We start from the raw sequence: 23,431 nt of genomic DNA on the forward strand, positions 1-23,431 counted from the left end.
CCATTGGAGTTAACTGAGGATCTGTTCCACCACCCTAGAATATCAGGGTTGGAAGGGACCTCAGGAGGTCATCTAGTTTAACCCCCTGCTCAAAGCAGGACCAATCTGACTAATGCCCAGGCAGATTTTTACCCCAGTCCCCTAAATGCCCCCCTCAAGGATTGAGCTTATAACCCTAGGTTTAGCAGGCCAATGCTCAAACCACTGAGCTATCCCTCCCCACCACAGCCTAGCTTCTTGTCCCATGTCTGTCTGAGGGCTGGCAGTTCGCTATTGCAATTTGTAAAGTTTGAAGCAAGGTCATGTGGCCCTTGCAAACCACTGTTTCCTTCAATTCCACTTAGGCATGCAGCAGGCAATGCCATCTGAGTGGCTGAGATATTGGCATGCTGCATATTCAGCAGCAGTAATTGGATTTCCGCAGAAGCACTGGGGTTTATTTATGTGACTTATTTCTGCTTCTTTCAAGTAGTGTTTGCTGCAGGAAACAACTTGCTAGGGGGAGAGAATGAGCTGCAACCTGTTTGGAGTACTCCTTCCCTCACTGCCCCTGGCAGGCACTGGGTAGATTTGTAACAAAGGAAGGGTCCTTTCCACTACCCAGGAGCAGTCTCCTCCCATTTCTTTACAAGATTAGGCAACACTTTATTTGACTTGCCTCTGTAAATTCTAACCCAGAGTGAAAAGCAAAGCTGGGAAGAGGAGCTGGTCCTGGGATCTGGATCAGATTCAGATCCAGATCAACATTCATTTCAAGGAATGATCTGGTGGGGATTTAGGTTTGACAGTACTGGGGTCAGGTGGAAATCTGGCAAGATCAGACATTTGAGAGATTTTTATCATCTTAGACCAAAATTTAATTTAAATTTGATGGGGGTCTCTCATCGGCTATGTGTGCGCTTATCTGGAACACTCCTGCAAATCTTATGTGACTGTCCAGAATAGATCCAAATACACAGTCCACCATCACAAATCGTATTGAGCTGTAATAGTGGATCCAAAAGCACCATGGGGTAAACGCCACTGTTCTCACTTACACCAACTAAGAAGATTTGGCCTGTGCTAACTTGCATAGTTGTGTAAAGAACAAAGTCCAAGGGCTTCCCCTTGCCACAATCTCAGTGTGTGTGTGTGTGTGTGTGTGTGTGTGTATATCATATACACACACATATGTATAAAATCTGGTAGTCTATGCATGCCGTCTTTGGAGGTCTTGTTTGTAAGTGTTAGTCTTGCAGAATTAATATCTTGTGAAGCAAAGTGGCAGATCAAATCCTCCTCTCACAGATGCAATTATCTTTGAAGATAAAGGACTCAATTTATCAGCATTGCATTCTAGGGGGCTTATGCTCTAGCCGTTTAGCATCCATTGTGCTGTAGCTGTTTTTGCATCTGTGGCATTTCTCAGGGACTTTTTTTGTGTGTGGCTTAAATGAAAGTCGCCCCTCATGTAAAGGTTTACAGCTGCAGGGAGTCAGCATCTGAGTTCTTGGTGATGCTGGAAAGAACAATAAAATAAGAATAATAGCACCTCCCAAACGATAGGGCACTTTCTTTACAGAAATTCTACACCTTTTAAAAACCCAAACGTCTGACTGTCTAGAAACAAAGGGGATCAAGCCAGTTCCCCACTACCATATAATCCTTTATCACTGCACACAATTTACACTCCCCACTTCCCCCCATTACTAGGCTAGAATTACCTGGATGAAATCCTATGGCCTGTACTATGCATGTGTTATAAATGGTCCCTTTCTGGCCTTAAAAATCTGCGATGTTACGTGCTTCTTAAATATATTCTCTTTGGGGAAAGATACTGCACCTATCAATGAGTTTGTAAAACACCCTCAGTATTGCCAACCACAAACATCAAGACATAATGAGTTAAGCCCTCCCCTCCCCCCCCAAAAAAATAATAAGATGGGCTTAACAATTAATTTTGATTTCTTTTTAATTTGTGTTCTTGTTTTTTAAGCCTTTAGGCTTCATGTTGTCAAGCTTTTCCCCACACCCATGAGAGTTAGAGCATCCTTTTTCTTTTCAATGAAAGCTGAAGCTCTGATAGAATGACAAGACTCCAGGAGCTGGATCTTTAAGAACACCACAGAATATCATGAGACTTGTGACAAAGTCGCAAAGGTTGGCAGCACTGGTACCTAACAAAAGGTCTCAGTCTTGGGTGCGGTCTTTGGAGGCTGCAGTAATATAAATGTTAAATATAACTTGCATGACTATGGTTGTAGCAACTCATCAAAAGTATATTCACAGTGCAAACCTATAGATAGCTTGCACCAGTTTTCCATAGAGTTTCATTTCTAAGCTAAAGTTGATAGCTATTCCATCAGATAAAATGGTAATGCAACATGCTTCTGAAATATGGCACAGAAGGGGATTTCACAGACTGACTAACAGCTGGAGACCTGCCTTGTATTCCCATATTGGAGTGTTTTCCATATTCGACTGCCCTAATGCCCGACAAAACACAAGAAACTGGGATGTTTTCTTGGATGCACCTAACTCCCACAGGAAAACTAAGTTAAATGCAAAATAGAAGTCACCCTTGCTTTGAAACCACTCTCCTATTGAAAGCTTAAGGGGGAAGGTAATTAAATTTAATAAAATTGCAGCTTCTAAACTAAGACACACTGTAATGGACTTTATCTGAGCATCAGCCCCCTAGGAAGAACGTTAATAAACCATTACAAAGTGGTTCACAGCAACCCTTTGTTAACACATAGGACTTTTCTTAGCAGGGGAATTCTTCAGCTGTTTAATATTTCATCATGGCCATGGCCCAAATCCTGCAGTCCTTACTCTGGATCTCTGCTGGAATAAGAACTTTAGCATTTGGCCTGTCAGAGGACTAGAGAGTGGTAAAGCAAACGTTACAAGGACTTCCACCATGGAAAATGGCGTAACGCGCTTGCAAGTAACTCTTGAGGCCTTATTCACGTCTCCACTTAATGGTCTTCAACCTGATTTCACATCAGTGAAGCGCATTCTGTATTTAGGGCGGGCACACCCAACCATGCACCTACCGTACCTAAAGCTAGAAGCAAGTCAAGCGACTCTTGGGTGCTCCAGCATAAACATATGCTAATTGCTAAAAGCTGTGCCTTTTTTTCTCCGCCTATACAGTGCATGTGCAATGACTCTGGCGTGGACTCTTGCATGTCAATGAATCTTGCCTTGCTTAAGATGGATGCAGGATTCCATCACTGCTGTTGAAAGACACGTGATGCCCTAGGTATCTCTACAGGTGCCCGTGACTTTTGTATCACGGTGCACGCTATTTTTCTTGGGTTTTCTGGACGGCTCGAGGTGGGCACAACTGGACTTACACAATGGCTGATGCAGTGCAGCTTGGTTTGAGAGATCCTTCTAATTGTGCTGTTGCCCTAGTTTCATGTTTCTATGCACAGAAATAAAAAGGGTTTAAGTGGGACTGAAGTGGTCTGTAGCACTGGGGCTGAATTTCACCCGCAGAGAAACACTGAAAGGCAGAATATAGAGATCGTTAAAGAAATAAAATAAGGACTGGTCTACACCTAAAAGTCCTACTGCAATAGCGACACGGGTTAGGTCTGTGATTTTTTACGGACTTAGATATGCCGGTATAAGCCCTAGTGTAGACTATTGCAATTATACGCACCTCACTGTGCTTATAGCTGTACAGATTATGGCAGTGTAATGCTACAGTATAATACAGCATAAGCTATACTGGTATAAACAGTTATGCCGGTATAAAAGTGTGTACACACTAGAGGGTTTTACCGGTTAATTATACCAGTATGACTGTACTGGCAAAGCCCCCTAGTGTAGACAAGACCAAAGTGTGTTAGTACCAAAGGGAGTCAGACTATAAACAAATTGTAGCCTGTTTACAGCATTCTTCAATCACGTTACAGACAAGGAGATGGGCTAAATGACATAACAGGCCTTTTTCCATTCTCAGCGTCCATGGTGTGTATGTTTTTAATAGGCTGGAGTAGGGCGGGAGGAAGGAAAGTTGCCGGAGGATTATGACTTCACGTTGGGTGATCAGTCGCTCCAGTGTTCCTTACCTGATCCCCACACAGCCTCTTCTATTTGACTTTACAAAAACAGCTCACGCCTGTTTCCATGTCTGCTTTCAAGCTGGCCATGACCTATGGAAACAAATGATGCAACATGAACGTAGCAGAAAAAGGAGGAATAACTGGAGCACTCCAATCTGCACTGTGAATGAACAACTGACGAGATGCTGGCAGCTTGATACTAACAAGGAAATGGTCTGAAAAGCAGCACAGCTGTCTTTGGACAGAACACACATCACAAGGGCACAATCTCAGAGTATTTCATTGGGCGTTTTATTAGCGACAGACAGTTCTGAGTTCAAATTTGCTAGGCTACTGTGGACAGAAAGCCAGAGTCCTAAGAGCTTATGGACATTAAGGGAACCATGATACAAGTCCTAAAGAGAAGGCGTTTAATCTTTTGTTTCTGAGACACATTCCAATATGACAATTAGGGCTTGTCTACACTGGCACTTGACAGTGCTGCAACTTTCTCGCTCACCTGAGCGCTGCAAACACCCCCCCGGGCGCTGTAAGTTTCAGAGCTGTAAAGTGCCAGTGTAAGCAGTGCACCAGCGCCGGGAGCTACACCCCTCATGGAGGTGGGTTTTTTACAGCCCTGGGAGAGCTCTCTCCCAGCGCTCTGCCGTGGCTACACAAGCCATATTAAAGCATTGCCAGTGTAGACTAGCCCTTAGGTTCTGCTTTCTGTATTTCTCCTACAGTTTGAACTGTGCAAAGTGCGCTGTTGAGCAGCTGCAACTCTTCCCCAGAAGTGGCCGCATTTCTGCGGAGGAGGAAGATGAGCGAGATGTGTCACTGATTCGGAGAGGTTTGGGGTCTTTGGAAGAAAGGCATTACAGAGAAATGTATCATGGTCTGGTGGCTAGGGCACTAGGGCTGGAACTCAAGAGCTCTGGTTTTTTTCCCCCCACCTCTGCCACTGACCTACCGTGCAAGCTCGACACAGTCCTGTCATGCCTCTGTTCCCCCTCCCACCTTGTCTAGTTAGATAGCAAGAGTTCTGGGGTTGAAATTGACTATTACTCTGTGTCTATACAGCACCTAGCACAATGGGCCGCCAAGTTCAGCTGAGGCCTCTCCACGCAACAGTAATGCAAATAACAACATCACATATACGCACTACATACTAGTCATGATATACAGTTGAGCAGGAGTGAAAACTAACTAGCATTTCTACAGCGCTTGTAGGCCTGAAATAAGACTCCCACAGTCTTTTCCAATATGTCTGGTTTGTAAGTATTCACCCTATGCAGAGCAGCCACCTCTATGATGCACTGAAGCAGAACAGGCCCTGCCGTATCGTGCCCCAAAGTTAAAGGACTCTGTTTATTATGTTCTTTGTCTTGGCCAGAAAAGTTACATAAATCTAAATCTCTCCAAGCACAGGATGTTCTTTGTTAACATACCAGGGGTGAGTCACCTGCCCTCAGGAGCAGAGGTCCTGAGCCAACAAAGGGCATTTCCAAAGCCCGGTTATTCTTTATTCAGGGACCACCGTGTGCATTCCTGAGATTTTTACTCCCCCTCCTCTGCAGAGGAGTGTTGTTCAGATTCTTCAGCTGATGCTGCCTGCTGTACTGACCTGTTACAGGTAATCTGCATGGTGGTAGCCAATGCTGCTTGTTGCTAGCCAATGCCAGTCTTTGCATCTGTGTTTTCATTCCATGCATGCAGTACATGACAGGGAGACACAAACTACCTAGTTGACGCAGGCTGCTCAGAGGTTGCACTTAATTCACGTTCAATGGAGCAAATTGAAGCTATCCTCCATCTTGAACGTAGAGGTACAAAACCCAACATACAGTGTTCCATCTGGATCCAAGTAATAATTAATAGAACAATAATAATTAGCACTTTGTATCCAAAGACCTCAATCCACCCTATAAGAGGAGGGCATCTTTACCCACAGTTTACAGATAGGGAAACTGAGGCCCAGAAACAGTAAGTGACTTGCCCAAGATCCAAATGAGTCAGCAGCAGAGCTGGGCGAAGAATCAGGTCTCCTAACTCTCAGGCCTGGTCTACACACAAAACACAGATCAACCAAACTACGTGAGCACCATACTTAGGTCAATGTAACCGTTGGTGTACATACAGCTAGGTTGATGGAAGGACTCTTCTGTCCGCCTATCTACTGCCTCTCAGAGAGGTGGATTAACTACCCGGAGAGAAAAAACCCTTCAGTTGATGTAGGAAGTGTCTACGCGCCGGCGTTACAGTGCATAGCTGTGCCGCAGCAGCATTGCAATGTAGACATATCCTCAGTCCTGTTCTTTATCCACTTGACCTTGCTGCCTCCCTCGATTCCTGCCGTTCATGAATCAAGGTGGAGCACTGCCTCGTGGGATGTGCAGTCTGCACAGGTTGCACTGCTGTGTTATTTGAATGGGGGGAACTTAGGTTATGTTTAGGCTCAAAGAGTCCGATGAGTAAGCAACTAACGAGTCTTTTCTCCATGTTGCTTTCTGGCGTGGCAAGAGGCAGCAGATGGTAAAGGGAGCCTGCAAACACACTGCTCCTGCCCTCAGCAGACTCTCTTCCCACCTGCATGTTAAATGATTTCTCAGGCTGAGATTTTATTTGGTTTACCCCTGCAACAGTGAATAGGAATAAATTATTCCCAGAGGCAGGAACGCCTGTTTCTGAACTGCCTTGGTCTCTCCCTCTCCGTGGGCTGCAAATAACAGGTGTATAGTTAGCGGCTGGAGACTGCTATTAAGTTATTTTTGGAAACGGGACAGAAATAATAATAGCACAACGCTGGCAAATACGGTCAACTAAAAATCAGCTTGGGAAAGCAAATTACCTTAAAAAACCCGCCAATTACTGTGCACGTCGAGGTTATGAAAACACTGCTTGGACAAGGGATGCTAGACAACCCTAGCGCTGGCTGGTCAGCAATTGCACTGACCATGGCGACGCCACTCCACTCCCACCTAGAGGAGGCCATCCAGTGGCTATGCGGTATGGGGACACTGTCACACACTAAACAGAGGTCAATTTCCCCTGGGGATGTTCAGGGTTGGGATGGATTCAGGGTTTGGCCATATCCTCCATGATCAAAAATACCTTTATAGTCTTTCCCTCTTCTTTGCCATCCCAAACAGCTTTCCCAGCCTCTGAGCGAACTCAAGCTGCGTGCTTCCCTGCTGGCCCATGCAGCTCATTATGATGAATTGATTGGTAGAGGAATCAGGATCAGGGCCCTGAGGTGCTAGGCACTGTATAAACACACACATCACTGCCCCAAAGATCCGCCAGCCTGATCCAAAGCCCACTGAAGTCAATAAACAGACGCCCGTTGACTCCCATGCGTTTTAGACCAAGCCCTATCTGTGACCATCTCATGGAGTTCTGGGAAGGTGTCTCTCCACTGCAGATCTGCAACTACAGTCTGCTTGTTAACACTGCAAAGTGCCAATTACAGAGCTGCAAGCAGGAGAGTGGAAAATATTTAATCAATGCCATAAGAAGCATCTCATAATCTCTGCTATAGGGTTAAGCCTAGTGGGTCTGAAGAAACCTCTCCTGACCACAAGAGGTATCTGGACCTATTTAGAAGCAGCAAATTGCCTTAGGAGATTGAAATCTTCAAGTGAGCTGAATGGTGGAAAAAAACATTGAACCAATAGCATTTGTGCAGCATGTTAGCGCCCAGAGACCTGCAGTGCCCAGACACTGACTGCATTTAATGTAGCAGAATTTAACATACATACGCACACCTCAAAACCCTCACATGAAAGTTAAATCATTTGTAAGAGTTATAGTTATCCCTCTCCTCAGAAGTTTAGTTAACCTAATCTGCCACTGTCTCCTGATCTCAGCTGTAAAATCCAACTGCTTTGCTCTAAATTGCTCCATATCTGTGTAACTTTGGACTTTATATGGAATTTTTCCCCCCAGTAAAACTGAAAAAAAAAATCCACCGAAAATTCATATGGCTATATATTTCCCTTTTAATTCCAAATAATCTGCTTTATAGGGCACATAACCAGACATGGAGCTAGTTAGTAACTAGCAGAAGTCCTTGCCTATAATGAAATATCAATACATGATTAATATAAACAAGTCAGCATACATAACACATACTTGAATTTTGTTAGGAGGATATTTGTATGTGCACACACACACACACACACACACACACCCCCAAAATTCTTCGTAAATTGAGAGTTAATGTTGCTCCTGGACATTTCCTACCAACACAATTACTAATAATCAAGGCTCATTAAAATCCAGCTCAGTCTCAGTTCATGTCTCTAACCTAGCAAACAAGAGATTGGAGACCTCTCAGCTCCAGGACCAATTCACTTTCAGTATCACCCACAAGGCACACATCCAGTTCTCAGTCACATGCCCTGAACTCCAGAGTATATACGCTGGAGACATGCATGGCGTGATCAAGACTATCATGCATTTGTACAGTCCGACGCTGGCAGTAAGGTGGGGCTAGCTCATTGTCCCCTTGGTGGATGAGAGGAAGCTTGGCAGAGGGTGAAATGACCTCTCTCTAGGAGCTGCTAGTTCCATTCTTGGAACCCCAGAATTCAAATAATGTTGGCTGCAAGTTTCCCACTCTCTCTGCCCATCAGTCTCCATGGGCCTATTCAGTTGTCAGCTTCTCTGCCAAGGTTGTGAACAAAGGTGCCAGCTAATGCTGGGTGTGGTGCTGTTTTTGTGATGTGGACAACAGTGCTCTGGGGACAAGGATCGGCCCCACCAGCTCGCTGTACTCATTTAATACACGTGCAGAATTTCAATCTCCCCTTAGCCATTTAAAGGGGGGCTGGATATAGGTATTTAAAACAGGGGAAAGGGCAGATCCTCATCTGGTGTAAATCAGCATAGCTCCATTAGCCTCAACTGATCTACCGTGCTTGACACCAGCTGAGATTCTAGCCCAGCAAGATGGTCTTGTTAAAATAATTCGGGGGTGGGGTGGAGGGAAGAAATCTTGTCATGGGAACATTTTATCTTTAATTTCCTATAAAATTTCCCTGATGAGGCATTTTGTGACTAACATGCAGGTAAGTTATTGGAGCACACGTCAGTCAGGGTCAGAATGCAGATGTCACGGGAGATGGCAGCGAATGCAGAGCTGAAGAAAGCCTGAAGCACTGAGTTCCTGTGCGACAGGATATTTTGACTTAAGATAGCTACTCCCAGGGCATGCTCATCCGTCAGTGATGAAGCAGACAGGCAGGCAATCCCGAGCTGCTGGCTTGGTACAATATACCTCTGCAGCTGGAGAAGCCCACAGGATGAACAGTCTCCACCATTGAAATAAATTGCTACAGATTTATTAAATCAATATGAATTCATAATCTTTAACACACCACTACAGTTATATCTTATATACAAACTACCTTCTTGTCACATCTCCCAACTGTCCGGGATATAATTAGCTTATTACTGGCTATATATCTACTAATAACTTACCCTGGGAGGTGAATTAAGGAGCGCTAATGAACCATGGACAGTAATCCATTTTAACACCTTTTACACTTTTGTCCAGCCACCAGATGAAAAGGTCCATAAAAGAGGCGTTTTCCCCTTGCCTCCCACTGGCTTAATCCTATCTAGCAACCTCTGACCACAGCCTGCAAATAACAAGGGCAGCTCGCAGAGGTGGATTTGGGGGATACTTCTAGTGATGGCTGGAAGTGAGGTTGGGTTTTTAACAGGGCTGCAGGAACAATTTGTATAGTGGGGGTGCTGAGAGCCACTGAACCAAACTGTAAACCCTGGATAGGATGGAAACCATTTCAAGCCAGGGGGTGTGGCAGCACCCCCAGCACCCCTACTTCCAGCACCTCTGGTTTTTAGCAACCCGCACTAACCTTGAGAGGATACATTGCTCCCTCCAGGAGAAAGGAATACTCAGAGCTAGATCATTTCAAAGCTGTTGTTCAGTCAAGACAACATACCGTCAATGAAGTGAAGTGCACATCCTGCAGTGCTTACTGGGGCCTGATCCTCAATGTGCTGAGCAACCGTAAGTTGCAACTGAATGGAATGCTTCACATGTCTCTTGAGACAAAATTCACAGGGAAGCTTCCGGAAGCTCCTAAAAAGGAGTTGGAAGGGTTGGAAGGGTTGGCTCTAACGGCAAGTAGGCCCCGTGCTCAAGAATTTCAAATGTGGCTAGGGATTCTGGGGGCCCTTACTCAACACACCTGAAAGGGGCTGATGCTCACGTAGTGCCTTTTTAAGGAGTCTCAGTTGGGCATCCAAAACCACCAGTCACTTCTGGAAACCTTGGCGTCTGCTGCTGAAAAATACACACTGCTTTCCCCACGAGCAAACAAGCTCCCTGTGGTGTGAGTATTATTAATTACACCCTGGAGAATAACTAAGGTGCAGCTACCCCCTAGGACGTTTCTTAGCTGTTTTCCAGCAGCATTGTATCTGTGCTACTGCCACTAGCAGTGAAGGCTCTAAAGCAGGCCAGACACAGACATTTTACCACCTTGCCATCTGAACCAGCGGCACCAGTCATTGAAAAACTGGTACGAAGTTTCCTCAAAAAATTAACCACAAACAAACCAGAGCATAAGCAAAAATCTACTACAAAAAGCTGGTGCTATGAGCAGCGAGAGGCACCCTGAACAGGGTTGCAGTTTGCTTCGCAATCATTCAAACTATCCAGAAATAGCTGGAGATTTTACAGCAACTGATCTGTGAGCTTTACATCCAACCAGCACGTGCCAGTGTGGCTGGAGAACTGTGTCTACACGCTTTGACAGGTACCATCCTAGCTGTGAGCCAGAAGTGAACAAAACCGTAGCAAAGCATTTTACAACCTAAAAGGTTGATTAAAGGATTAGAAAACGTGCCTAACGGTGAAAGGCCCAAGGAGCGCAAACTATTTAGCTTAACAAAGAGAAGGTTAAGGAGTGACTTGATTACAGTCTATAAGTATCTGCATGGGGAACAAATATTAAGAATGGGCTCTTCAATCCAGCAGAGAAAGGTCTAATACAATCCAATGGCTGGAAGTTGAAGCTAGACAAATTCAGACTGGCAATAAGGGGAAAGTTTTTAACAGTGAGAGTGATTAACCATTGGAACAACTTACCATGGGTTGAGGTGGATTCTCCATCACTAGAAGTTTTTTAATCAAATCAAGATGGGATGTTTTTCTAAAAGCACGGTTCTAGGAATTATTTTGGGGAAGTTCTATGGCAGCATTTCCCAAGCTCTGGGTTATGACCCCAAATGGGGTTGTGCCACCAACCTACGGAGTCACTGGTCCAATGGGTTGGATTTAGCCTGCCAGATGATGCTTCCTGCCCCCAAATGTGTCTGATCTACCCCCTGACCCACAGCACGGCAGCCGCTGCACAGTGTGACCTTGCATGTATGGTGCATGCAATGTCCCGTTATGCAGAGGCCGCCATTTTGTAGCTCAAATCTGTGGCCTCCTGGTGTTTGTGGATCAGGTCCGGACACACTGGCTGTGTGGAGGTGGCTGTGCTGACGCCAGTTTGGCCATCTGCACCATTAAGCTGTGCAAGCATCCAGCTGAGGGACTTGAATCCAGAAGATCCCTATCCATGGGCAGCAGCCTCATCAACAGAGCATCCTCTGTTCCAGCTGGTAGGAGCCTTTTCTGAGGTGGGAATCTAGCATGGCTCAAACTCCTTAAGGCGAGGCCCATATCTTCTATTGTGCCAGCCCGAGTACCCGGTTGGCACTTGATAAAGAATCATGGTAACTCACTGTCTCTGTACTTCCCTAGGAAAGTCCAGTGTAGTGATATTAAGTCCTGCCTTCATTTGCTTAACACTGAATTCCTCCCTCTGATTTTTGATAAGAGGGACAATGGACTCATTTTTATGCAGAGTATCTGTGCAACCTCCAGCAATGAGTCTAGTGATGCAGTTATGAACTAAAAAAAAGGAGTCCAAGAAATGTGCTCGCAAATACGACAAGACTTTCTTTGAGTACGGCTTCACCAGTGTTTTGGTCAAGAACAAAGAAAGGCCAAAACGCTGACTATGTCATAGTGTTATCTAGAGAAAGCATGAAGCCTAACAAACTTATACGACACTTGGAAACCCTCCAGAAGGAACACATAGGAAGACCAAGTTCCTTTTTCCAGTGGTGGAAAGAACAACTTTTGTGTCAACAATTCGAAAGAGCCATGTCTGTCTCTGACAAAGCTCAAAAGGTATCATGTGAGATGAGTTATTGAATCACAAAGGCCAAGAAGCCTCACACAATTGGAGAGACTTTGATCTGGCCAGCTGCAATCAAAATGGTGAACATAAAGTGTGGGGAAACTGAAGCAAATGAATTCAAAGCCACCTGCTCTCCAACCACACTGTGAAAGGAAGGATTGAGGTGACGGCAGCAGATCAGGAAAACACTAGTGGAGTGTTTGAAAAACATGGATCGTGATGCACACTTCTTGGCTTTCATGAAATGCACATGGGAGATTGCTATTCTAGAAGACGTTCTGTTCTGTCTCCCTCTTCCCGGACACGAGACAGCACAAGGAATGTTCAACGTGCTACATAGCCACACGCAAGACAAAAACATCCCATGTGATTGCATGGTGGGCTTTTGCACAGATGGAGCTCCATCTGTGGCAGGCCACAATCAGTTCTGTGTGCCTTGGTAAAGAAAGTTGCTCTGTCTGCTGTGTGGACTCACTGTATAATTCACAGAAAACAACTGACATCTAAGGTTCTGAGTCCAGGGCTAGGCAAACCGCCTCATCTACTGTGAACTACATCAAGACTCAGCCTCCTCGTGCACCTCTGTCTGCAAAACTGCATGAAGAAATGGGGTTCAATGAAGACTCGGTGTCCCACACTAAAGCTTGTTGGCTGTCAAAAGGAAAAGTACTGGGACGATTTTTTTAACTGAGATCCAAGCTGAAGGCCTATGCAATGGACTGCACAAAGAGCAAAGTCACTGATTTTCTGTACAACCAAAGTCACTGATTTGCTGTACAACCAAAGGAAGATGTGCCTTCTTGACTATGTCACAGACATAGCTGGGATACTGAATGAATAAAATACAGGTCTGCAAGAAAGAACACCCACATCCTTCAGCTGGGAGAATGCATCACAGAATTTGTGAAGAAAATTGTTTTCTTGAAGGACAATCCATTGAAGACAAGCTATGAATCCTTCCCTCAGCTGTGCAAGTTCCTGGCTGACAATGAAATTATTCAGCCTCCCACACAGGTGATGGCTGAGCATCTCAGCTGGCTGGAGGAACAGTATGTGTCCTTTCCCCCAATTTGGAGGTGACAAAGTATGATTGGGTGTGAAACCCCTTTCAGAGCAAGCCTGATGCCATGGATTTGCCAGCAGCTGCAATTGTACAGCTCATCAAAATTTCCTGAGATCGATTTCCGCAAGGAACAGATCCCCAACTTTCTCTCCCGGAGTTCTTGGTCATTGTCAAGAATGAATATCCTGCTCCGTCAACATGGGCCTTGAAACTCATAGTGCCATTCACGCGCACGTATTTGTGTGATGCTGGATTCAGAGCACTTCTGTCCATTGAGCAGTACTTAATTTGTAATGAAAGAGGTGCCTGGGCTCAAGCAAGTTTTTTACATTTATAACTGATACAGCAAGCCCAGAGGTGCCGGGGCTTTGAACTGCCAAACCTAGAGGCTTAGCTGGGGCTCAGTTCTGGCAAGCCTTGGCACACATTAAGCCCTGTCAATGAGTCTCGGTATTGATCTACCATTTAAGTCACACTGGAGATTAGATGTGCAGCTTCTACCATGCCACTGGCCTTGATGAAGCTGTGTCACATTAGAGAGCATTAAATAACATACGTCATGTGTAAATTCCTTGGGTCACTTAGTCGCCATCTTGATTTATTGCGATCTGGGGTTACAGGAAACAACAAGTCTCAAAATGGGGTCACGCAGAGAAAAAATTTGGGAACCCGGGTTCTCTGGCCTGTGTTATGCTGGAGGTCAGACTAGATGATCACAACGGTCCCTTCTGCCCTGGGCATCTATGAATCTCGGAAAGCAGGAGTGTTTTTATTTTTCCCTGAACTGGTTTGCTCCATCCCTAATTACAATGGTCTCTTTCATGCCTTTGTAGTTGAGGTCACATTATTGGCTTCTCTCTCTCTGCCTTATTTTCAGGCGTTCATAATAACTTGGCTATCAACATTTGCTTCAGGCTGGGTGCGTTTTTAATGGTGATTTGTTCCAGACTGCTACCATCTAGATTAGAAGGACAGTGCAGTCTTGGGACATGCTGATTGCTCAAGCTATTGGGAAAAGCGTCTTTACACACAGATTCAGGGCCACTACGTTATATCCCACCGGGGCGGGATGCAGCTTGCCCTGACCACTAGCTTTGACTCTGCCTTGGTGGCTTTGTCTGACACGGACTTGCCAGCACACAGAATATTTGAGGGAGGCTCACTTGTGTTGCACAGGCTTATATAACTGGAGTGGTTCTCCTGAACTGGCGCAGCCTCCACTCCCCGCACCCACCCCTTGCCCCCTGCTGCACTACAATCTGTCAAGAGGGCAGCTACACATGGAATAAAATCTGTCAGGCCCCTGGCATTTTGGGGATGGAAACATATCAGGCTGATAGCAGCACCTGGCAGGCAGAAAGGAAAGACAATTCTTTCCTCTGGGCAGACAGAGCCTCTGCTGCATCATATGGTGGGAGGCATTTCAGTGATCTGGATGGGCCTGATGCCATGAAGCCGACTTTGCCAAGAGACACCAACTGTGGAGGGCTGGGAAATGCTCTGGCCTCTTCATTGAGCAAAGGACCAAAAATTAAAATGAAGTCCCGAGTAGTTTAACCATTTCCATGCTGGTCCCAGTAGTCGGCTCCAAGGCGGCTGCCTACAATCCTGGTTTCAGTAGACGTGTTGCTTTGATAACACTGGCTACATTTAAATTCTGTCGGTGTCCACACAAAACCAGCAGGTGAACCCTCTTTCCTCTGCTAAGGTAAAATTCAGCCCTGTGCAGAGGGCCAGTGCTAGAGCTGTGTACGCCTTAAGCCTGGATGGGGTGAATTTCACCCACAGTGACAAAGCAGCCTTTTGCTTTGCCAACTTACCTAAAGTACTGACCTAAATCGGCTGAGGGTCCAGAGCAGGATGTATTGTGGGGCAGAGACCCGCAAATCAAAGCTAAAGGAACAACCGGGCAGAAAGTGCACAAAGATGTGGAAATCAATTTCTTTAATGCACACAGCCCTGTCTGTTATCTGCGCTTGGTGAAGGAGCATTTCTGGCGTCATTCATTAGCAAGAATGACAGCAAGATAAGACTTGGTTGGGGATGGAGGAAGATGTTGATCTTTTCTGTGATGGGCAGTTGAGAGATACTGTATGATGTGAAGCGATAAAAGCAGCTGGCTGTTCAGTCCTTCTAATAATAGGCACTGAGTAATGAAGAGGAAGCTGATTAAACTGACATTGTCCTAGGACATGCTTTGATGTCAGTACCATGATATTCTGTTTGATAGCAAGTAGCTGTCGTGAAGGAGAGGAAGGATAACATAGCAACCCCGCCACTTTGCACTTCTATAGCACCTTCAAACAGCAGACCCCAGAGCACTTCACAGGTCTCAGTTAAGCTTCAGGACACCCCTGCGAGGTGGGTTTTTGAATCTGTCTTGCCCCTTGGGGAAAATAGGCACAGCGAGGTTAAGTGAATTGCACAAAGGTCAAACAATGAGTCAGTGGCAGCACTGGGCATAGAACTCTTTATTCTCAGACACTTGCTTTTACCACCAGACAACACTACTGCCTCAAAGTCTGCAGTGTTGTCCAAATCTCAGTCCAACTGTGCCAACCTCCTGAATCTGCAGAGCTGCAGTGGAAGTCCCACAACTAAGCTCTGAACAGCTTCCCAGTGTTTCTAGATTAGGCTGGAACCAAAGCAAGGGCACCAGCTCTCATTTTAGCACTTCTGTCCCATCCTTTCCCACCAACTGGATAGACTCCAGGAGCCTAATTCTCCTCTCCCACCAGCGTCACTTCAGTCAGGGCCAGCTCCAGGCACCAGAATTCTAAGCTGGTGCTTGGGGTGGTAATCTGCAAGGGGCGGCAGTCCCTGTTGTTTTGCCCCCAAGCAGTGCGCCGAATTGCTGCCGCAGACGGCGGGGGCAGTCCATGTGCCCTTAGGGCGGCAGGCGCATTTCTGCGGCGGCGGCAATTCGGCAGTAGCTTCTATGTTTAGCTGTCCGCGGCGGCTTCAGCTAAACATAGAAGCTGCTGCCGAATTGCCACCGCCGCAGAAACGCGCCTGCCACCCTAAGGGCACACGGACTGCCCCCGCTGTCCGTGGCAGCAATTCAGTGCGCTGCTTGGGGCGGCGAAAACTGTAGAGCCGGCCCTGACTTCAGTATAGAAACCTTGGATTTACATGGAAGTGAGGGGAGCATGAGGCCCAGGAAATGCAAAACTGAAAAACAAGGTGGAAAGTAAAGGATCCAAACTCTTTGGAACATCGTCAAGGGTTCTGGTCTAGTTTGGAGGGATGTTTCTGGAGTTCATAGAGGATGAAAGGGGCGTTATTTTATCCAAACTGGTTTACACGTTCTTCGGCTCAACAGAATACAAGAACAGACCGTATTTTCAAGTGTCTTAGAATAGTGGCTCTCAACCTTTCCAGTCTACTGTACCCTTTCAGGAGTCTGATTTGTCTTGCGTACCCCCAAGTTAAAACCTATCCATTCACAAAATCAGACATAAAAATATCAAAGTATCACAGCACATTATTACTCAAACATGCATACTTTCTTATTTTTACCATATCATTATAAAATAAATCAATTGTAATATGAATATTGTAATTAAATTTCAGTGTATAGCATCTAGAGCAGTATAAGCAAGTCATTGCATGAAATTTCAGTTTGTACTGACTTCACTAGTGCTTTTTATGTAGCCTGTTGTAAAAATAGGCAAATATCTAGATGAGTTGATGTACCCCTGGGAAGATCTCTCAGTCCCCCGTCCCCCCCCCCACACAGAATAACAGGAACGCTTTCATTTTTGCATGTCTGAAAACAAAAGCAGGCTCCCTGTGAGTAAGAAATGTGGTAATTTATGAGGCTGATAGTAAAAAGAAAAACCATTCACGTCTCCTTGTATCATATTTTTGGTATGAGTAAAACAGGAGAAAAGGATGATGGCTCCCCACAGTAATACCGAGTGTCTGACTCTGAAACCAGCTCTGAGATGCAGTGCAAATGTTAACTAGAGACTTCAACTTCTGGGTGGTTGTGGTGGTGTTGTGGGTGGGTTTTTTTAAGAAACTCCAGCTGTATTTAGCAATGTAATTTTTATGCCTCTCTCTACGCTGCTCATTTAAGGCCTTATCTAGTCATTCTCTGTGTATGGAAAAAGACACTGGACCCAATTTTGCAGTCCTTACTCAAGCAAAATTCCCATTGACCCGAATGAGAGATTGGTCTGAGTATGGACTGGAAGATCAGCCCCACTTCCCACTGGGTGGATCATCTCAGCTGGAGGAGTTTTTCCTTTGGAGAAGTTTAGTTTCTCTAATGCCATGACAGACATATTTTCCTACCCATGTAAATCTCAAGTAAAGGCCCTCATTAAAAAAAAAACAACAACAGGAGGCCAAAATAGGCTGTACATTTAAAAGACTTATTATGCACTTTAAAAACTGGGACAGACACTTCATATATTCCACAGACGGAATATTGATTCTGCTGCTGTGGAGCAGCTGGTACAAAGTTTGGAAAGCTAGAAAAACTTGGAACCTGAGAACCATGTGAGATTTTTTTTTAATTTTTTTTTTTTAAAGCACAGCAAAACCCAAAAGGATGTTTGGAATCCATTTTCTAAAAATTCAAAAACTGTCCAATACTTGATACTTAAATTGCTTCTGACTGGAGTGAAATGATTTCAGAAAAAAATAGAAATGCCAGGGCACAAGGGTCAAAAGAAACTGTAATTAAAATGTTCCTAAGTGTTGCTAGAAGCAAATGGAAAGAACTGATGTTTATTCCAGCCATTCCAGCAATTTAGCCATATCTGGGTTTCTAGTTGTTCGGGCGGGTTCAACTCTCAGGACCCCTTTCTACAGCCAGACCACCAAGGAAGGAGACAAATTGTTTAAGGTTGGTCCCAAGGCAGCATAAATGCAAAGTGATGGGATGAAACTGAACACTGGAAACATTTAGGCTCAACATCTGAAAATCTTTCTTAAGTATGAGATCTAGCAGACCGTGAATAGGCACCCAAAGGAAGTGGTGGAAGACCTATCACCGCATCACGCCTGGACTGATATGTGTAGAACAAACCTGCATGGCCACTGGGATGGTCTAGAAGACCCGACAAGGCTCATTGGCGGTGAGACTTGCTGGCTTGGTGGTGGTAAATTATCTGGGAAACTTGGTGGTAAAATTACCTTGAAACGACTGTCCCCTGTCTGGTGGCCTTATCCCAGAAGCAATATATGGTTCCTGGAGTAAGAGCATAAAGGCTCAAGGAAGCAAGCTGCATTGGTGTAAGTACGCAACGAACAGCAGTGCTGTCCTGTTGTGAAACAGTGAGAGCTCCACTAGCAATCATATAGATGGGAACACAAGGGTGGTAAACTCAGCACCCAAATGACTGTGCTGGCCGTGAGGGGAGGGAACATAAATATGGCATCAAGACCAGTCCCCAGGTTGTGATTCAGGTGCTGGGGAGAATGGATCATGCCCCAGTGACTGGGCCAGGCACAGCTAATGCTAGGGGACACTTTAGACTTGAGTTATGTAGGGTAGAGCAGGGCTGGCTTTAGGAACTGCGGGGTCTGATTCGAATACCTGGCAGTGGTCCGGGGCTTCGGCGGCACTTCGGCGGCAGGGGGTCCGCTCCAGGTCTTTCACGGCACCGAAGGACCCCCCGCCGCCAAAATCCCGCCAAAGACCCAGACCCCCACACCGCCGGGTGAGTAAAAAAATTTTTTTTTAATGAAAAAGGCGCCTAAGGTGCAGGGCCCTCTTCGGCACGGAGCCCAATACTGGGGAATCGGCCTAACGCCAGCCCTGGGGTGGAGCATTTGATCATTCTTAGCACCCCCTATTGGTGACTATTAGAAGTTTTAACTAGACATTAACTAGGAAAAGCCCGTACATATTTTAAATGTAAGAGCAATCAGCTGTTTTCTGGCTTTGAGACGTGCCCTGTTTCATTCTTTGTAACTATGCTGATTATCTTTTTTAAGGACATGCTTTTAATTTAATCAGATTCTGGATTTTATATAATCGCTCTCCACATTTTCAAACACAGACAAATTGTCCACCGCAAAAATGCACCTCCAAAATCCCACTTTGCTCATACACAACCCATGTTTGTCATGCAAATCAAAGGCCACTTGGCAGTGAGGGCACAAGGATCCCAACTGCACACGCTGGCCAGTCTGCAGGTGACCATGCAGGATTTTATCAGTTCAGTAAGTGTAAGCATTGTTTTGCTGACACACCTGTTATGCCTGTGTTTGAAATTTTGGCTTGTTATATTGTGCTGGCGGGTGTTGGTGGCTGTCAGCAGGCATGTCTTTGCTCTATGGGCAATCACAGGTCTTGGTGAAGCGGATGGGTGTGCAAGCCACCGTTCATTCAGGCTAAATGGAAGAAGCAATTAAGCTCCTTTATGGAGTAAGATAGGTGAAAGAACAGAAGCCACCACTCAAGGTGCTAACTCAGGGAGAATAAGAAGGGTTTCCTTGGCACTGACTGAAAATACAGGGGCTGGGGCATTGGTTGGTGGAGCTGTATGTGTTTGTGTGTATAAGAAGCAGAAAGCAACCAATAAGGCCAGGAGAAAGTAGAGCAGACAGGCAATCCTGCATCTTGGCAGGTGTGAGACTTGATGACCCTTGCGGTCCCATCTAACCTTGTGATTCTATGATTCTAAGAGAACCAACAGGAGCGTGGCCCTGGGAGGAAGCCCAGAGAGTGTGCTTCTTTGGGCAGATTACTAGCTAGTCGGGCAGGCTTGGAAACTGTGAGCAAGGAAACTACTGCTGTTTGTTCCTGTGTTTGAGGAAACAGGACTTTGTGTGCATTCTTTGCAAATCAACATTAGATTTATTATTATTTCTATTCTTGATTATTACATTACTATCCATATTATGTTATATCTGGTAAATAATATATAGTGAGCCAAACTCTGCCAGCTTCCAAGGAGCGTGCTCGCACAAATATACCTCTCCCCTCCCCTTTGTCTGTTTCGCTCGGAAGCTCTTTGACCAGGAACTGTGCACTCCTCTGTGTTTGTGCAATGCCTCGCACAATGGGCCCTTGCTGGGCCCTAGGCCCTGCTTTCATTGGACCAGCTTCTGTTGGTGAGAGAGACAAGCTTTCAAGCCAACCGAAGTTGGTCCAATAAAAGATATTACCTCCCCCACCTTGTCTCTCTATGGCTTTGGTGAACCGTAGAGCTCCCAAAGACATGGGGGTCAGAATTCTGGAAGGCTATTAGCAATCCTGTCAAACACAGGAGGTTCACCTGGAGGATTTAAACAGAAACCCATCCTAATACCCTTGAGAGAGTCTTATTCAGAGGGGAGCTAGGAGTTCTGAATATTTTGTTAACAACTCTTTTAAAAAGAAGCTGTGGCTTAGGAGAAATATATCTGGAATCCCTCAAAGGCTGTTTAGTTAGACTCTGGTCATGTTTGGGGTGGGGAAATCTCACTGGACAAAATCAAGTTTCTTTTCACGTGAAATTCACCACATAGCACCTAATGGTGTGTCTATACTGCATGCTTGCCACATGGTTTACTCCTGGCAACCCCTGCCCCCTCCACCGTTCACACACAAACTCCTTGAACACATGTTGTGTGAGCATTGGGTCATGTCTGCATGCTTGGCTGGGGAAAGGGGATAACACGTGTGCTCCTACCTACCCACTTTGCACTGAGGATGCAGCTTGAGCTGGGCTGGAGTGGTGCATAAACCTTGAGCTAGTGCTCCGTACGCGGGTGAATTTTACGCTTGGGTCATACGAGCATATCTCCTTCTAACCCTGCCGATCATCTGCTCATTCAAACCTCCATCCTATTTGCTTGGGGATGACAATCTGCACTGCACTTCTATTCTCAGTCTCATGTCTACTGAGGTAGCAGGGAATGGGAACACTGCAGTTACAGAAGGAAGGAGTCAGGATCCAGTCCAGCTCGGGTCGAGCCCTCACAGTGCATCTTAACAGGTTTATCTGCTGAAAAGACACCGCAGCAGAAGTCTGGGAGTAGAAGCAGAAGGCCAAGATTCCCCTGTCTAGCCTTCTGTTTGCAAAGTCTCACATCACCGTCTATTTCCAGCCTTTGCCAATCTGTTTTCACTTACATATATTAGTTCAGTGGTGTCTGTGCACACGAAGACACACAGCACATATCAGCTTTCAGTTTAACTGCTCCATGCTATCTTTCACATGCTTCTCATATGTGAGTTGCTTCATCTTAACAAAGTGCAGTACTATGGCAGACAGGAGATTTTGCTAAATTCCCAGGAAACCCCTCACACTGAATTTTCCCAGAAGAAGAAAATTAAACAGCCTTTTCCCCCTTCAGAGCTTATGCAAATGCATAATTGACTTTATCTGTGTATGTTGTAGCCGTGTTGGTCCCAGGATATGAGCGAGACAAGGGGGGTGAGGTAATACCTTTTACTGGAGCAACTTCTGTTGGTGGAAGGGGCTAGCTTTTGAGCTTCTCAGAGTTCGAAGCAGCAGCTCTATGAAGCTTGACAGCTTGTCTCTTCCACCAACAGAAGCTGATCCAATAAGATATTACCTCACCCACCTCATCTTTATCGAAGCACTCATACAGCCCATAATAGTATTCAGCACTTCACAATCATTCACATATTTCCCCTTAAAACACCCCTGTGTCATAATACAGTGCTATTATACCCATTTTACAGACGGGGAAACCAAGGCACAGACTGAACTTGCCTGAGGTCACCCAGGAAGTCTGTCACAAAGCAGGGAATTGAACCCAGGTGTCCTGAGTCCCTAACTACTAGGGACTAATAACTTCATTTCCCAGTGACACAGGAACAGCTATTGGTGTTTGACAATTACATGAAATTAGTTTTGTGATCTCAACTAAGTTCCCCATGGACAAGCATCCACATTACCAAAACCTGCATGAAACTCAGTTCCAGGTGACACCATTTCTGGCCCTTTCAGCAAAGGTCAAGGAGTAAATGAGTTACAAGACTGAACTCACCTTATGTTCCTAGAGGTGTGTCCTGTGGGTCTGGCTTGAGTCACATTAGTGGGGCAGCCTGCACAGAGCTGTGTGCTCTATACTGGCTCTGCCGATAGCCACCGCACCTTAGTCTAGCCTTGCTTAAGGGCACTAAATTCCCTCTAATGAGACACGCCCTTCAGGATGAACTCTGCGATAGGGAGGGATTTTGCTTCTGCTTGGTGTGGTTTCCTATGAATGGCAGGAAAATGTTATCAGGAAGATTATCTCAGTTCAAACACAGCAGTCAGGCAGTTGTGCAGCTGTCTGGGTGCATATTCCCATGGACACAGGGCCAGGCGAGCGTCTGATTTTTCTCAAAGATGACTTTAGCAATTTAAGATCCTGCTTAGACAGGAGAGGCAGTTGCCAGGGCATCCGGCCTTTTGACATCTTAATGAGCGAGAGTTCAAAAGAATGTCACCAGGAGTCCACCATCCCCCACCTGCCTTCCCAGAGAATTCAACTTTTAATCTTCTTCCTTCCAAGGGCAAGACAGCCAGGAGTGGCGATAACAAATGAGTTTCTCACTCCACCTGATGATGAGTTCAGGCTGCAATCAGCCAGATCCTTGTAGTTCCAAATAGCCAGGAAGCCTTCATCTCGCCGGAGAGGCTGCAGCTAGCTTTAAGTTGAGAACAGCTTCCATGCGCTATTTAACAGAAGTGCCAGAGTCTCAGCTGGGGTACGTCAGCACAGCACTACTGACTGCAGGGGGGTTACAGCAGCCGAGGAACCGGCCCCATGTCTTCTGTATGTCAGGAGAACGCAGAGACGATTGCTGTGACGTCATAAACTAGGGTTTATTTCTTCAATTTCTAACAAACGTTGACCCTTGAGAGCATCGCTGGAGCGGGAGCCTCTCGTTAGGGGTATGGTGTTTCCCCTTCCACGGGATTAAACATTGTAGTTGGGGTCAGGGGGCAGAATACAATACTCTTATCCCAATCTTTCCTGGCTCCAGCGGAGGGGAAACTCCTGCCTGAGCACTCTCTGATCATATATATGCTATTCAATAGCTTGTGACAGAGGAACCACTATGCCTTCTGCTTAGCTAAGAGAGGGAAAATAGCAGGCCTGGGATGGAGCAGTGGGATGTTGTATCCATTTCCCACAAACCATATTGC

At 45.7% G+C, this 23,431-nt stretch overlaps 1 protein-coding gene across 7 annotated transcripts in view; it reads right to left on the minus strand.

Moving 5' to 3' along the window:
* Nucleotides 1-23,431, minus strand: part of NCOR2 (nuclear receptor corepressor 2) — a 593,256-nt gene that overhangs the window by 389,567 nt on the left and 180,258 nt on the right. For 4 of the 7 annotated variants that reach the window (XM_039505017.1, XM_039505016.1, XM_039505026.1 and 1 more), the window contains one exon: nucleotides 4,065-4,148. The gene's annotated coding sequence lies outside the window, so the exon portion shown is untranslated. Of the gene's footprint in view, nucleotides 1-4,064; nucleotides 4,149-10,006; nucleotides 10,087-22,283; nucleotides 22,930-23,431 lie in introns of those variants that run through there. The other 3 variants (XM_039505021.1, XM_039505019.1, XM_039505018.1) reach the window with 2 other exon arrangements.

Source organism: Mauremys reevesii, linkage group 18 (genome assembly GCF_016161935.1).
Source record: "Mauremys reevesii isolate NIE-2019 linkage group 18, ASM1616193v1, whole genome shotgun sequence".
Taxonomy (NCBI): Eukaryota; Metazoa; Chordata; order Testudines; family Geoemydidae; genus Mauremys; species Mauremys reevesii.